The sequence below is a fragment of the Hipposideros armiger genome, unplaced genomic scaffold (genome assembly GCF_001890085.2).
Source record: "Hipposideros armiger isolate ML-2016 unplaced genomic scaffold, ASM189008v1 scaffold_415, whole genome shotgun sequence".
Taxonomy (NCBI): domain Eukaryota; kingdom Metazoa; phylum Chordata; class Mammalia; order Chiroptera; family Hipposideridae; genus Hipposideros; species Hipposideros armiger.
Window position 1 is genome coordinate 236,051 of NW_017731765.1, and position 14,636 is coordinate 250,686.

Genomic DNA, 14,636 nt, shown 5'->3' on the forward strand with positions numbered 1-14,636 from the left:
CCAGCCCGAGCTGAGCAGCCGCTGAGCTGCTAACAGGTAGCAGGATGGCTCAGCTAAAAAACAAAAAAACAAACAAACAAACAAAAAGTCTGATTAAGATGCTTTACCAGGATACATGAATGAGCTAACGTGGTATACAAATATTTTTTAAAAAACAAAATTCAAAAAAGGTAATGCCAATCTTTATCTTGTTTGAAGAACACATTTTTGAAAGGGTTAAACTTCAGAAATTACTTAAGGTAAATAAGATTGGCAGCCATAAGGAATACTATTCATAAAATAAACAGTTATAGAGGCTACTTTAAGAAAGACTGAACTTTGGGCTTTTGAGGAGGAGCACACGAGGAGCGACAGCTACCCTGGGGAGCACGCAGGTGCAGGAGTGTGGCGTTCACCAGACTGGCACACCTGTGGATGGCACCGCTCCATTGTTTCTCAGAAGAAAGGAGAATAGATGCACTTTGTCAGCTGTTTCTCTTGTTTCCAGTGAGCAGTAAATGCCTAACATCATTAAGAAAACAAAAATACAATCTGAAGGAAGGCAGCCCTTTTTAACTAGAAGGTGGAGTGCGGCTTATGTGTCTCCATTTAACACTGCCAGGCAGTTCTGCAGCAACTGTAGGTTACCCTTCGCATGCTTCAGCTCTAACTCTGCCAGTTCTACTAAATTTTTTCTGAATGCAGCAACCCTTCTTGTCTTAAAATCTATGAGTTCTTGTTTTTCAGATTCAGATATTTTTTCAAATTTCTGACAACATAATTGTCGGGAGGTTTCAGCCTGTGGAACATCTTTATTTTTCGCTCTTGCTTTATCCAGTGCTTTATTAGCATTTTCATAATCCACTAATGACCTAGATCTTCGATAGAGGAGATCCTTAGCAGCTTGAGATTCTCTTAAGTAATATTTTTAAAGGTCAGAAAGTTTGAGGTCTTCATTAGCAGACACTCGTGCTTCTGTTTTTCTCGTTTTATCAAACAGTTCTGAAACTTCGAGGAAAAACTTGCATATATCTGTAGAATCCTGAGTTCCTAAAGCATATAATGAAGAACCAATTCTATTGTAATCATCTGCAGCACTTTTGTGGGATCTTGTCATCCTATCAGATTTAGCAGATGCATCCTTAACTTGGTTATGATATTCTAGAAGGAATGTTCGTTCATGCTCAAAGAAATCATCCACGTTCTTTACTCCTGAAACAATTACTCCATCTGCTGATTTAACCAAGTTTTTAAAGAAATCTTCAAGTTTCTCTTTTTTATTTTTCCCTCGCACACTTAAATCTTGACTATATTCCAAGAAGACATCAAATTTAAATCTGTCCTTAAAATAGGATGTGCTGCCACACGACACAGGAATACCTCATGCATTGCCACAGTCTTCTTGAATATTGCCAGATATTCAGCTTCCAGTTCCTGTTTCATCTTTGTGAATTCCTCTTCGTCAGGGACCCTTCTCCTTCTCCCAGCTTCTGTAGTTTTTCCCTTGAAGCATCAAAATCAGGTCTGGGTGCTGCTGGTGGGATAATGTAACCTGCATAGTCTTCGTTTTCAATGAAGGACTCATGAAGCCAGATAAATTCCTCATGTTGTCGAACAATGGAAAACTCATTTTGTTTAAAATTTGGCAATGAACTCTTTGTGTGAACAGTGAATTTTACTTTGTCTCTCTCACTAAGAGCATCAGAAATGCCCACCTGCAGAGCAGCATCACTTTGAAGAGCTACATTTATTGCTTTAAGTCCGCGGTCCTCCTCCGAGAGGAAGTCGGGGCCGTCATCCAGGCCATCATGGCTGCTCAGAGGTGAGGGCCTCTTGGGGATTCTTTTACTTCTCTTGTGCCTTCTTATGTCAGTTTCTTCCCTAATCCACCACCAAAATCTATGGCCATGATAAGAATGCCATCTAGATTAGTTGAGGCATTTGTTCATTAAACAGCCAGTTCTCAGGAACACTTGAGATCTTGCTCCTTGGCATATGTCATCAGTTTTGGCTCAAATAAACTTTTATAAAAATCTCCCATCCCCTCCCCAAAGAAAACGCCAACTCTCAGCTAAATGAAGAGTCAGAGATCATTAGAGGTGGCAGAGCATGGAATTTTTGAAATGAGTACCTCCCATACGGCCTCGAATATCACCTTGGCCATTTATGACTCTCTAGGCATGTGTTTTATACATCATTTAATTAAAACAGCTTTGAGAGAAGGTCATTCAGGTATTTGGATGTGGGCTAACATCTAAAATGAACCATGGTTTATTATTCTTCTTACTGTCTACTTAGTCAGGACAGTAAATGGTGGAAGGCTATGGCCTCATCTGAGAAAGTGCAAAACCAGCATTTTTCCTCCATTCACATTAGAATGAGTGTCTTGATATGGAAGGCTCTAAGTCTTTAGGAATAAATGGTGATTTTGTGGGTACAGTACATCTATACCTTATCCTTCTAGCTGGAGCATTACTCTCTAACACAGGCAGAGAAGACCAGCAGTAAAGCGAAAGCAATGTCTGCAGCAGGATTCTGTTCAAATGAATTGGATCTATAAGACAATTTTATCAAGCTTGTTTTAGTAGAAGTGGCAGCTTTATGCTGAAAAACAAGAGAAAGTAGTGAAGGATACTGTGAGGCATCGTAAACCTGCAGGATTTTTACAAGCCAACATAAATGTTGGTATAATGAGAACAGATTTACTTGTCAGAGGCTCTGATGTCAAAACTGGAGTTGTCTATGTCTTCAAAAGGAATACTTTTTTAATACATTCTCAACACAATAGTGCTCAACAGTAATTGATCCACAGAAATGCATGTAAATGAGTATCAAAAAGAAGCATCTACCCTTGGTTGTCAGCAATGCCTGTGGGTGGTGAAAGAAGAATAACTTTAAACACTGATATTTTTGAATGCTAACTTGTGCAAGCCCATCTCAAATCAAGTTCATTCTCATTATTCTGGAACTAATTAAAGGGTCATACACAGAAAGACACAAAAGTAATTCACTTGAAACTCTGAGCAAGAGTTTTATGAAACTTCTCCACAAATGAGAACTAAGGAAATTTAGACCCCATAAGGAAAACAAATGAAACCCCATCATTAAAATATCTTCGAAAGGAACTGAGAACTACTAAATGGTTAAGATTCAGAAAGTAAAAAGGTTAATGGTGGAATGCCCCAAGAGTATACTTTAAAACTGTTAACGTTCAATGAATATATTAACCTGGGGGAAAAGTGGGTTGTGAAATTAAGAGTTTGCAAATGTTACAGAAGTGTTAAAAGAATTCCAGAATGAGAGTATTTTAAGAGCTGCCAGGGGCCATCTGATTCCTTTCTATGATGCCTTCTGGGTGAAGTCTGGAAGTGGGCCTGATGGAGCAAGCTTCTGAAGTCTTAAGAGACCACGGATGAACTTCCTAAACCAGGACCAACCAAAGTATTTTAGAGGAAAGAGCACTCTAGTCAGAACAGTATTAGAAAGAAGACACATTTGAACTATTTGTTGCTTCCTGATAAATGTAATCACTGAACACTGAGGAAAGGAACCCAGTCAGTAAGGGCTAGGAATCTAAAAGAATTTGGAAGCAAACAGGCTTAAGAAATGAAAATTGAAGAAAAAAATAGACATAGTTTGTGCCAGTATGTAAACCAGTATTACAGGCATAGGGTGAACACCATTTCTGAACTTGATAAGCAAACTTAGAATTTTATTTTAAAATGTAAAGGGATTTCAGGCACAAGGTCCTATTATTTCCCTCAAGACCAATACCCCCAGCAGCTCCAAATGGAGCAGCAAAGTGAAATTAACCAATTCCCTTGAAAGGCTGTAGCAAGTGGTTCAGCTTCAGGGCGCCTGTTAATTCCCCTCCTCCAGGGGCTCCGAACCAGGCCTGAGAGCAGGCAGGGAGGCAGTGTGAAAAGAGAAATTAACAAGCTTTTTAAAGTATTGCTACCCCCACCTCTTTCAAGGGAATTGGTTAATTTCACTTTGTAACTCCATTCAGATCAATTCAAGTTTGAGAAAAGCTCCAATTAAATAGAGGGAGATGGGGGACAAAGGCAACTGGGTAGGAAACGGAGGGAATGAAGAGAATTGAAATCAGTGACCTACATCCAAAGCATTCCCCCAAAATACTGAAAGCACTTTATACATAAAGATTAGAAATAGTTTTTAAAATCTGGCCAAGGTAAAAATCAAGCAAACCAACAAAAAGGCTTTTTTTTTTCATTTTTATTAATTTTATTCTTCCTGAGAACCTTGATAGAACTTCTGAAATTCAAACATTTTCTCCTTTACCTGAATCACGGTGTTAACAGCTATGTCTGAACCATATAACACATTCACTCTGTTCAAATCTGGATGACATGAATATTTCTGCCCATTTCTCATGTGAAATAACAACATCAAGTGTTTTAAAATTGAACAAGAGAAATAAGCCCCTAGAAGGGACATCTCATAAGCACTGCCTTGAATTACGAAAAGGGAAAAAAATGGTAAAGAAATGAAAGAAACTAGTAGAAAAAAATAAATGGATGGTAAGTGGAAGAGGCTTGAAGGGAAGAGATATATGAAAATAGTTAAGTGCGTATAAATTACCTAAGGACATGAAGTATCATATTTTTTAAGGTATTGTGAAGGGCATAAGTCAATACGTGTGTTCAATTTACAATATTACTAAATAATGGACCAATTCTCACTAAGAATATGTAAAATCTGTGAAATAATGAAATACAGCTCTTAGCCTAGTATAAGGCTAAGTTCAGTAAAGGACTAGTATCTTAAAATTACTTGACCATTGCCAATAGGCCACTTCTATTCATGCTTCTAAAGAGTTTATACAATTTGTAAAACTCTTTTTTTACAAAATAATCTTTCACATTTGACTTAAATCAACCAATAATGCAAAACAAGTAAGGATACATGGAACAGTCTTTTTGTAGACACCATGAAAAGATAGAAAAACACAGTTTTGATGCCAGATTACAAAAAACATCTAAGTTCACCAATTTCTGAGTAGACTTTACATGTGGCCTTGGGCAAATTACTGGGCCTTCCAAAGAAAGAAATGTTAACTTTCAGAAAACAAGCATAATAAGATCCACTGTAAGAGAATGTTTGATTATAGGCCATGCATGTAAGGTGCCCACAGCAACGCATATTAAGTGTTCAACAAATGGTAGCTTTTATCATGACTAAAGTTAAAGATAGATAAGAATAAGGCTGAAAAGTAATTTAAGAGATCATCTAGACTAGTGGTTCCCAAAACTATTTTTGCATCACTATAACCTATACGGAGCATTATAAAAATGGAGCATTATAAAAATAGAGATTTGATCAGAATCTCTGTAAATGCTGTCCAGAAATCTATTCTCAATCCAACATATTTGTATTAGTGATACTTAGATAAGTTGTCACTTGCAGGTACCTGACAGTGGCTGCACAAAAACCAGAACCCTATGTTTCCTATGACTCAGTTTGAGCTTGCCTGTTTACACACTATATCTCTACAGTCAATTACAGTGTTATATTCATGGTGACCTTAGGAGTCTGATTAGTCTTTTTTGTTGTTGTTGTTTTGTTTTAACATTGTTGTGGTCTGATTCTATACATTGGTAAATCCCACTATCTTTTTTCTTAACTCTAGATTCTCCCTGGAAGACAATACCCAAGCACATATTTTGCCCACTTTCTATAGATTCATCCTGTTACTTTGTCACTGTTTTGTTTATAGAGACAGCGCTAACTCAAGAACCCAGATATACCAGCCTCAATGAAAGCACATAGTAAAGATATTTAACTTAAAAGTACGCTTGTACTTCTAAACAAGATAGAGTAACAGGGACCACATTTATCTTCCTGTCTGAAACAACTGAAAATCTAGACAGAATATATACAACAGTAGTTCTTAAGACACTGGACATCAGGGGTTCTGCACTGAGGGGTTTCAGAGCATGCTACCCCCAAAATACGTTGGTTTGGCATATTGACTATTTTGAGCTAAAGGTATGTGAAAAACAGCTGATGTGAGAAGGGCATGCTGACCTCCCCTTTTCTTTCTAAAGCAGGAGATAAAACCCAAAAGGAACAATTTTTCCCTGTACCAGGGGGAAAAGAACATTCTTTTTTTTTTTTTTTTAAATTCTACTTTATTGGGGCAGCTCAGCTCCAAGTCCAGTCACCATTTTTAATCTAGTTGTGTGTGTGTGTGTGTGGGGGGGGGTGCAGCCCACCATCCCATGCGGGAATGGAACCAGCAACTTCGTTGTTCAGAGCACACCTCTTTCCAACTGAGCCATCTGGCCGCCCAGAAAAGAACATGCTTAATGTGAGAAACAGGGTGTTGAGGCCAAGAGAAACCTGTACAAACAAATCCTGTTAAAGTAACCCTCACCTTCTTTTAGCCTCCACATCTATGCTAGGTACTTTTCCACAATTACTACTCTTTGTTCAACCTAGTATATAAGTACACAGGCCTGACAACCTTTTGGGTCTTTGTTTTCCTATTGATGCCTCACAAGTACATGTAAAAATAAAATTTGTAAGCTTTTTTCCCGTTGATTTGTCTTATGGCAACTTAATTCTAAGGCCCAGCTGGAGACCCTATAAAGACAGAGGAAAAGTTTTACCTCCCTGCACAACAAACAACAGTGATCCCTGCAAAACGGGAAATAATTAATTACTCACTAAAGAGAGTTTCTAAGCCACAGGGTAGGGAGGAGAAAGCTGGGACAATCTAAAATGAGCTCAAGTCATACAAAATATCTTCTCTGACCACAGAACTAAATTAGAAACCAACAACAGAAAGACCTCTGAAAAATTTCCAAATACTTGGAAACTGAACAACACTCTCCTAAATAACTCATGGATCAAAGAAGAAATCAAAAGTGCAATTAGAAAATATTTTGAACTAAATGAAAACACACATATCAAAATTTATGTGATGCAGCCCAACAACATATGAGGGAAATTTATAGCACTAAGAGGCCTATGTTAGAACAAAAACAAAAAAACAAAGGTCTTAGTGTTCACCTGCAGAAAAAGAAGAGCAAATTAAATCTAGAGTAATCAGAGAAAAGAAAATAGCAAACACCAGAGTGGAAATCAATGAAACAGGAATCAGGCAAACAATAGAGAAACTGAATCACTGCAACCCAAATCTGGCTATTTTAGAAGATTAATAAAACCTATAAACCACTAACCACATTGATTAGGGAGGAAGGAATACATAAATTATCAATAGCAAAAATGAGAGAGACGATACCAATACAGATCTTATGGGTACCAATACAGAATCATAGGGAAATATTCTGAACAACTTTTTGGTGATACATTTGACAACTTAGATAAAATGGAAAAATTCCTTGAAAGGCACAAATTGCCAACACTGACTCAAGAAGAAATAGCATGAATAGCTCTATATGTATTAAAGAAACTAAAATTGAAATAAAAATCTTCCAATAAAAAAAGTGGTAGAGAAGGGTTACAGTGGGATATTAGCATATTTTTGGAAATTAATGGGTGTGTTCATTACCTTATTGTGGTGATGGTTTCAAAGGTGAATACATATGTCAAGGCTTATCAAACTGTACATTTTACATATGTTCAGTTTATTATATATCAATGAAAGTGATAAAAATGAAATGTAAGAAGTACCGATTGCACGTAGTAAGGCTGTGATAGTTGGTAGGCTCTTCCCTCAAGAGGACACCAAAAATTGACAATTAGAAACCTATAGCTCTTGTCTTGGAAAGTGTCAAAGAGAGAACCTTCAATCAGAGTAAAAACCCCTCAAGTTTCAAGACACTGTGTATTTTCTAGAAGTGTTTTTTTCCTTCTTTTGGTCAAATACTATTATTGGAATTTCTAGTAAAACAAAAACTCTAATATTTTCATAAACCTTGTGCTTACTAATGGAGAGAGAAGGAAATCTATAATAACGGTGACTGAACTCGATCGGAGAGGCAGCACACTTCTATGGCAGGTGTGCACAGTCTGTTCACGCCTCAGTTATTTATCACTAATAACCTTGCCACTTTTCCCATAGGCCTCTAGTGAGAATAAAGGAAATTTTCCTGCAAATAATATTTAAGGTTTCTAAGACTCATAGGGTGGAATGGAAAACAGCGTTATTCTCTTCTCAAGTCTGCCTGTGCACACTATGCCTGTACATCCAACCTGTTTCCTGCCCCCCGCTCCCCCACACACACACACTCCCAGCTTATATGACATCTAGGAAAGGTCCCATGGTTTTTCTGATGAAGCTCACACAATGACAAAGCCTTCGTCAGTACCCCAGTCAGTTCTGGGACATTAATGATTATGTCCTGCCCAGTTTGCTACCAGCCCTGCATTACATTTATTTAATTCAGTGCAAAAGCTTCCCACCTGACTCACACGGACCACCCACGGTGGAGGAAGCCAGAAGGAATGTCTTCTTCCTCTTTTCTCCCGTTTGAGTCCCGGTCTGTCTTCCCTCAGCTTCCTGTGTGGATTTGTTAAGGTCCCTAGGATCTACACAGAGGACAGAGGATAAGAAAAGGGGCAGGAGCTCTAGTACAACCGGCCCCCATGTGGCTCTCTTGGGGTTTAAAGCCGACTGTTTCCCTTTTGGGAGCATTCCTGGTTCTTGGGAGACCCTCATCACACAACGTCTGTCACTAGCAGTTCTCAAGCAGGTTCCTGGGGTGATGGCTCAGGGCACTTCTCTAAGCCCTGGAGCATCTGGCTGGGTGTTTCCAATACCTTTCTGCTGAGCTGTCCTCGCCCTTTCAAGAACTCCACAGGAACATCTAAGATGAGCCTCTGCTACTTCTCTCGGATGACTCACAAGCTGTCCATGGGAATCTGCCTAAAGCTCGCTGTCTTTAGGACATGCTGTATTCATTTCCTGCCGGAGCAAAGAACCACAAAACTGTGTGGATTAAAACCACAGAAATTTGTTGGGTCACAATTGTGGAGACTGGAAGTCTAATATGAAGGTATTGGCAGGGTCATGCTCACTGGGGATTTTGGGATCCTGTAGGGAAAGGCATTCCCCACCTCCTCCAGCTCCTGGTATTTGCCAGGAATCCTCGGGTTCCTCGGCTTGTAGACATGACATATCACTCCAAACTCTGCCTCTGTCATCAATGGCTGTTTTCTCCCTATGTCTTTATCTCTTCTCCTCTTCTTATAGGGACACTAGTCTTACTGACTTAGGGCCCACCCTACCTCAGTATTACTGTACCTTCACTTGATTATATCCACAAAGACCCGCTTTCCAGGTTAGGGTACTCGCACAGGCATAGCTTTTGGAGGGGAAGCAACTCAACCCATAACACATACCAAACACTCCAATGGCAGCCCTGCGCTCCTCGGCTCAAGCTGATGCCACCTCTCGGATTTCTCAGGCATGAGACGAGCACTAATCCTCAGTGTCCCTCAAGTTCTCAGAAATGGTGTCTAGGGCTCCTCTCACTGCATCTGAGGTGAGAGGAAAACACCTCCTTCCCCTCAACACCCTCTCCCTGTCAAGTCCCACGGAGATGGTTGAGCATGTCCTTTTTGGAACATGGGTACAGTGAGCACCTGTTGTATTAGGGCCTCAGTCAAAACTGAAGCTGAAGTAGTTCAGTATTTACATTCACAAGGGCAAGAGAGGTTTAGCAATACTTCTTCTGTTCAAGCAGATGCATACCAACCACATCTGGGATCAGAAATGTCATGTTCAAAGGTTAAAATAAAGAGCATGCCATGCCCAAAGTAGGAGTTTCTGCCTTCCTGCTTCCTCAAAGGGTGAAACCAGATGACCTTTATTAAAAAGTCCATAAATATGTAGTGTGATGAGTAATAAACCCAAAAGCACAAGAACTGAAATTAATCATGCAGAAGACTAAACTTAGCCTGTAGCCTAAACAGCCATCCCTCCAGATGATTTTGATTAAATAAATAATAAAGTCAGTTAATTTGAGGTCTTTTGCCTGCTTAGTTGTAGGTGAAATTCAGATGAGAATAAAAATGGCCAAAATGAGGTACAAAAGAGCAAAAAGTGCAGGTAGAAATGTAAAGGATGGGAACCATCAAGACACTGAATAACTGTTCTGAGAATGATTACATACATTTAAAATAATAAAAGGTAAAGAGCAAAAAACGGCTTCATTTCACAGGACTCATGAAGAACACTAACTTTTGTAGGATATATTTCTCATGAGAAAATTATTAGCTGCACATATCAAGGCTGAGGTTAAATGACTGTTTGTAATCATCCTTGAGTTGTGTCATGGCATGTGTATGATCACACACTTGTAACACGCACTGCCATCCACTGCACAGCTCATAGTCCCGCTGATCTTAACTTTCTCTACCAAGTGCCTAGAGCTAAATGAACTCTACTTGACAGAGGGTCATGTTATTACTTTGTTTTTTAACGTTCCACCAGATAAAGATAACATCTTTTATTTTTCCTGCCAATATGTGCCTCCATTTGGGCTTATAATATAATTGCATATGTCCAAACTACATCATGGATTCAAAAAGCTACTCTGTACTATTTTTTTTAATTGGATACATGTATCATAACACCTCTTGGCCTCTCACCTCTGCATTTGCACCCATGTGACTTAAACTGATTCTCTAATATATGCTTTAGTCAATGGCATCAAATCATATTATGCCCTGCTTAGTCAGGCCAGCATCCGCAACTTCCTGTGACACATACGTGATTAAAATTATAAAATCTTGGGAAACCCCAGTTATGAAATTCTCTCACTTCCTTATTTCACCCACTCCAACCTCTGGGTCTTTGAGGCTCCATTCTCCCATTGAATGTGTTACCAACAATAGGCCCGGCCCTCTTTAGTTTCTATTTTATGAATGAAAACTTTTCAACTTTGATTTCTGCTGTAGCTCCATTATCCCTGTGGCTTTGAATGGAATTTCAAAGCACATGCAGGGTTTGAGGGACAAATACTTCAAGCAAATCAGGGTTCACTGATGTGAGACAAAATGGACAACCCTAGGAAATTTGGTAGGAAGAAACAATTTTCACATCTGTCTGTCCACAATCCCCTTTTCTAAGCATCATTTTCTCCCTCTTGTCTGCCTGCCACTGCCAGCAAGATGCTTCCTATTCTCCAGCTCTCTGATGGTCAACATGACGGTCAAGGTGAAAATGACCTAAACTGATTTACAAGAAGGTATTATATGTCTAGTAAGCTACACCTTAGGAATAGTTACATTTCTAAATAATGCTACACAAAGGGAAGAAGCCTTTTAAAATGGGAATAAGTACAAAACTCAATGAATTATAAAATGGGAAGAAACACGAATGCTTCTTCCTTGAGTCTCATTGCATCCAGTTGTTCAACAAATATTTTTTTTGAAAGCTAATATGTACCCTCATGGTGTTTACATTCTTTTATGTTATCGCAATCTGTTTGGTACCAATATGAGTTGGACATCTGTCTATTTTTCTCTAACTGGTAAATTGCTTTCAGGCAAGAATCACAGCTCTTATATGGTTCTGTAATAACATACTCAGTACTTACATGTAAATGTTTGACAATTTAATTAACTCCCACCCAGCTTGTTACAGTTAAGGAAAAAGTATACTGGAATGTGACAGAACTTTCCCAGTGGCATAATTGGTCAATGGCAAACATCAGATGAGAATCACTAGCATATTAGGCATTAGTATAACAAAACCACTTTTTACATAATCTTAAATCTTCAAATCATACATTGGTGCCCACTAACTGGTCCATCTAAATGGAAGAATGGCCTTATTTTTTAAATAACATCTGATTCAAATTTTATTTTTATCACTAATTTATTTGAAAATTATTAACTGATACTTTTATTATGTGCTTTCTCATAATTATTAAGCTAACTCTTCCTGGTCCTAACGCATTAGCGTTTTATCATACCTATGCAGTGTGCTATGACAGGCTCAGTGGCAGGACAAGCTAACCTATGCTCAGAGTACGTTTCAAAGACAGGCCTTGGTTTGAAGAAGAATGACATTAATCTAGAATAATGTGAGAAGATGGAGACCAGACTGGCAGAGGATGTAAACACAGTTGTATGAGAAATGGCTGGAGAATTAGGGGATTTGAAACCTTGATATAAAGGATTTCAGGGTCCTACCAATGCTGTTTTCAAATCTTTGAAAGTATTCAATATGGTAAATTAATACTTTTTTTGGTGAATATCTTCAGATACAAGAATAAAGCCAAAGTTGAAATGAAAGGAAACCAGATTATTATCAGTTTAAGTATAATTAATTTATTCAATCAGCTGGACTCACTCAGTAGGCTACAAATAGAAAGCAACCAGGAAAGAAGAAAAGAAGGGAGGGAGAGAGGGAGGGAAGGAAAAATTTCCCCTCTGTCCGTTCAAACAGACATTCCTCTTTCCCAGCATTCATGGCACCTAGGGCCAGCCTCTCAGCCCCATTTAGTCAAAAGAACAATCTCATTTGAATACTTTTTAAAGTCCCATCCAAGAGCACAAAAACTCTGGAGTTTGCCTATTGGAAGCATCTCCCTTTGCCTATAATCTGGGCTGGAAACCTGAAGTCTAGGAGTGATTGGCCTTCTCTCTCTTCCTACCTCCTGCTCTTCTCCTCACTCACTGGCTACTCTTGTGATGGCTCCAGGGTCAGACCCAGGTAGGGACAGAGGATCAGGGGGAGATGGTTTGGTTATATGAGATGGTAGTTATCGTCAGGGCACTTTGCGGGGTAAGTTGTCTCACTGGTGTTTCTGCAGACTCCTTGGAGCTCCACGTGTACGGCGCTTCCCCAACTGCAGGTCACTCAGCTTGAGCAAGTCCCCTGCTCTAGCTAGCTGCCTGTGACTCCTCTAGTCAGTTCTTTTGGGAAGGATCCCTTTTGGGCTGACCCACCTCAGTTCCCTTGAGTGGGCTTCCACACTAGATGTAAGGACATAGCTGGAACCAATGCTGCTCTTTCCCAGAGATTCTCTTCCCTTTGCCACCAGGAAGGGGCAGCTCGCACAAAAGGCTCCCACCCTTAGACTATTTAAGAATAATTCAAGTAACATGTCTTCAAACATCAACAGCTTAACCAACACTTACGTCATGATCTTAGAATGACCCCTCCCTGAAGCCGCCTCACTTACAATGGGGAGCAAAGGACTCAGTTCTTCCCCCTCTCAGCAACACCTAGGAAGTGCTCTCCAAGGAAATGGCTTCCCCAAAGTCTATCCAACCTCCATTTTTTAATACAGGCCTGTGGGTGGTGATAGCTAAAGCAGGCAGATCCAGGTTGGGATCACCCCCTTTGCAAGTCTAGCTCCTCCATTTAAAATGTTTTGTTCTCCTACTGGGAGCCTCTGGAGACAATGGAAAAAATTCCACTGAACATCCTGTTGCTCACATGAAATGATTTTTAATTACATGAAAATGAAATTGTCAGCCTTGTGAACACCTAAAGAGTTTATGCAGAAGCTACATCTCAATTCTAGACTGTCAGAGCACAGGTAAGTCTCCAGCAGAGATTGGAAAGTCAATCATCTCAAAGGTACTTTTCAGATTGTAGGTGGGTACTACTAGACTTACCAGGGGGATCACTTCATAAGGTATATAAATGTCTATTCACTATATTGTACACCTGAAACTAATAAAATACTGTAAACTAATAAATAGTGTAAACTAATACTGTAAAAACTAATAAAATAACTGCAATTGAAAAAAAAAGACAATGAGCACAGGCTGCCTCCGTATAGAATGAGCAGAGTGGTTCTCCTAGTTTTTAAGGACAAACAAAGAGAATAACATCAACAGAAAACCAGAATATGATGCAACTCAATAAATATCTCTACATATCCTACTTGGCCATCATTTATTTGATCTTGTCTCACTCTGTTTGAATTGGCATGTCATGATAGCACCAAGCTTGTTATTTCAACCTTAACATCAAATCCCTAGAGAAATAAAAGGAGAGTTCTGGGTTCAGATACATCATGGACTCAGATAATCAAAAGAAGTTTAAAAATAAAACGGTAACAACACTGGAGTAGTTAAGTCATGTGGAAATATTCAACATCACTGTTTAAAAATAATTATTAATAATCACAATAATAACAATTAAAATAATGCTGTTCTTTCCTTCCTCCCCTTCAGGTTCCTTCATTTTAATTGCACTTTGGTATTTTCTTTCTCAGGCCAGATATTATCTAATGCAATTTGGGTTGTCCTTGCCCCCCACGAGGTTGCTTTGGCTTGCTTTCTGTTCAGTAATTGAAAAGAAATTTTTCAACACTTAGGCTGGCTTTTTCCAAATCCTCGTGCTCTGATGGCACATTTTTGCTCTGAGAAAACCTCGATGCATTACTTCCCTGAGTGGTCCTAAGGAATTCACACACACACACACACACACACACACACACACACACACACACACACACACAGAGCAATGTAGATTTTCTAACACTTGCATAACAAAGATGGAGAGGCAGTTCTTTTTCACCCTACATCCAACCTAAACCCCTCAGATATTTTTGCTTCTAATGACCTCTTCAGCTAAACCTCTGTGGAAGATTTTCTTCTTCTTTTGACCTCTCCCTTCCTTCCTGCCCTAGTACCTAGACTGGCTTCTTTCCTCCCATCTCTCAGATTTTCCTCAAACGTTTACAAATCTCCTGCCCTTTATG

The 14,636-nt window shown here is 39.2% G+C and overlaps 1 pseudogene; it reads right to left on the minus strand.

Annotated features, from left to right (window-relative positions):
- Positions 1 to 440: 440 nt before the first annotated feature.
- Positions 441 to 13,064, minus strand: LOC109394186 (sorting nexin-6 pseudogene; annotated as a pseudogene).
- Between the last annotated feature and the right edge of the window lie 1,572 nt (positions 13,065 to 14,636).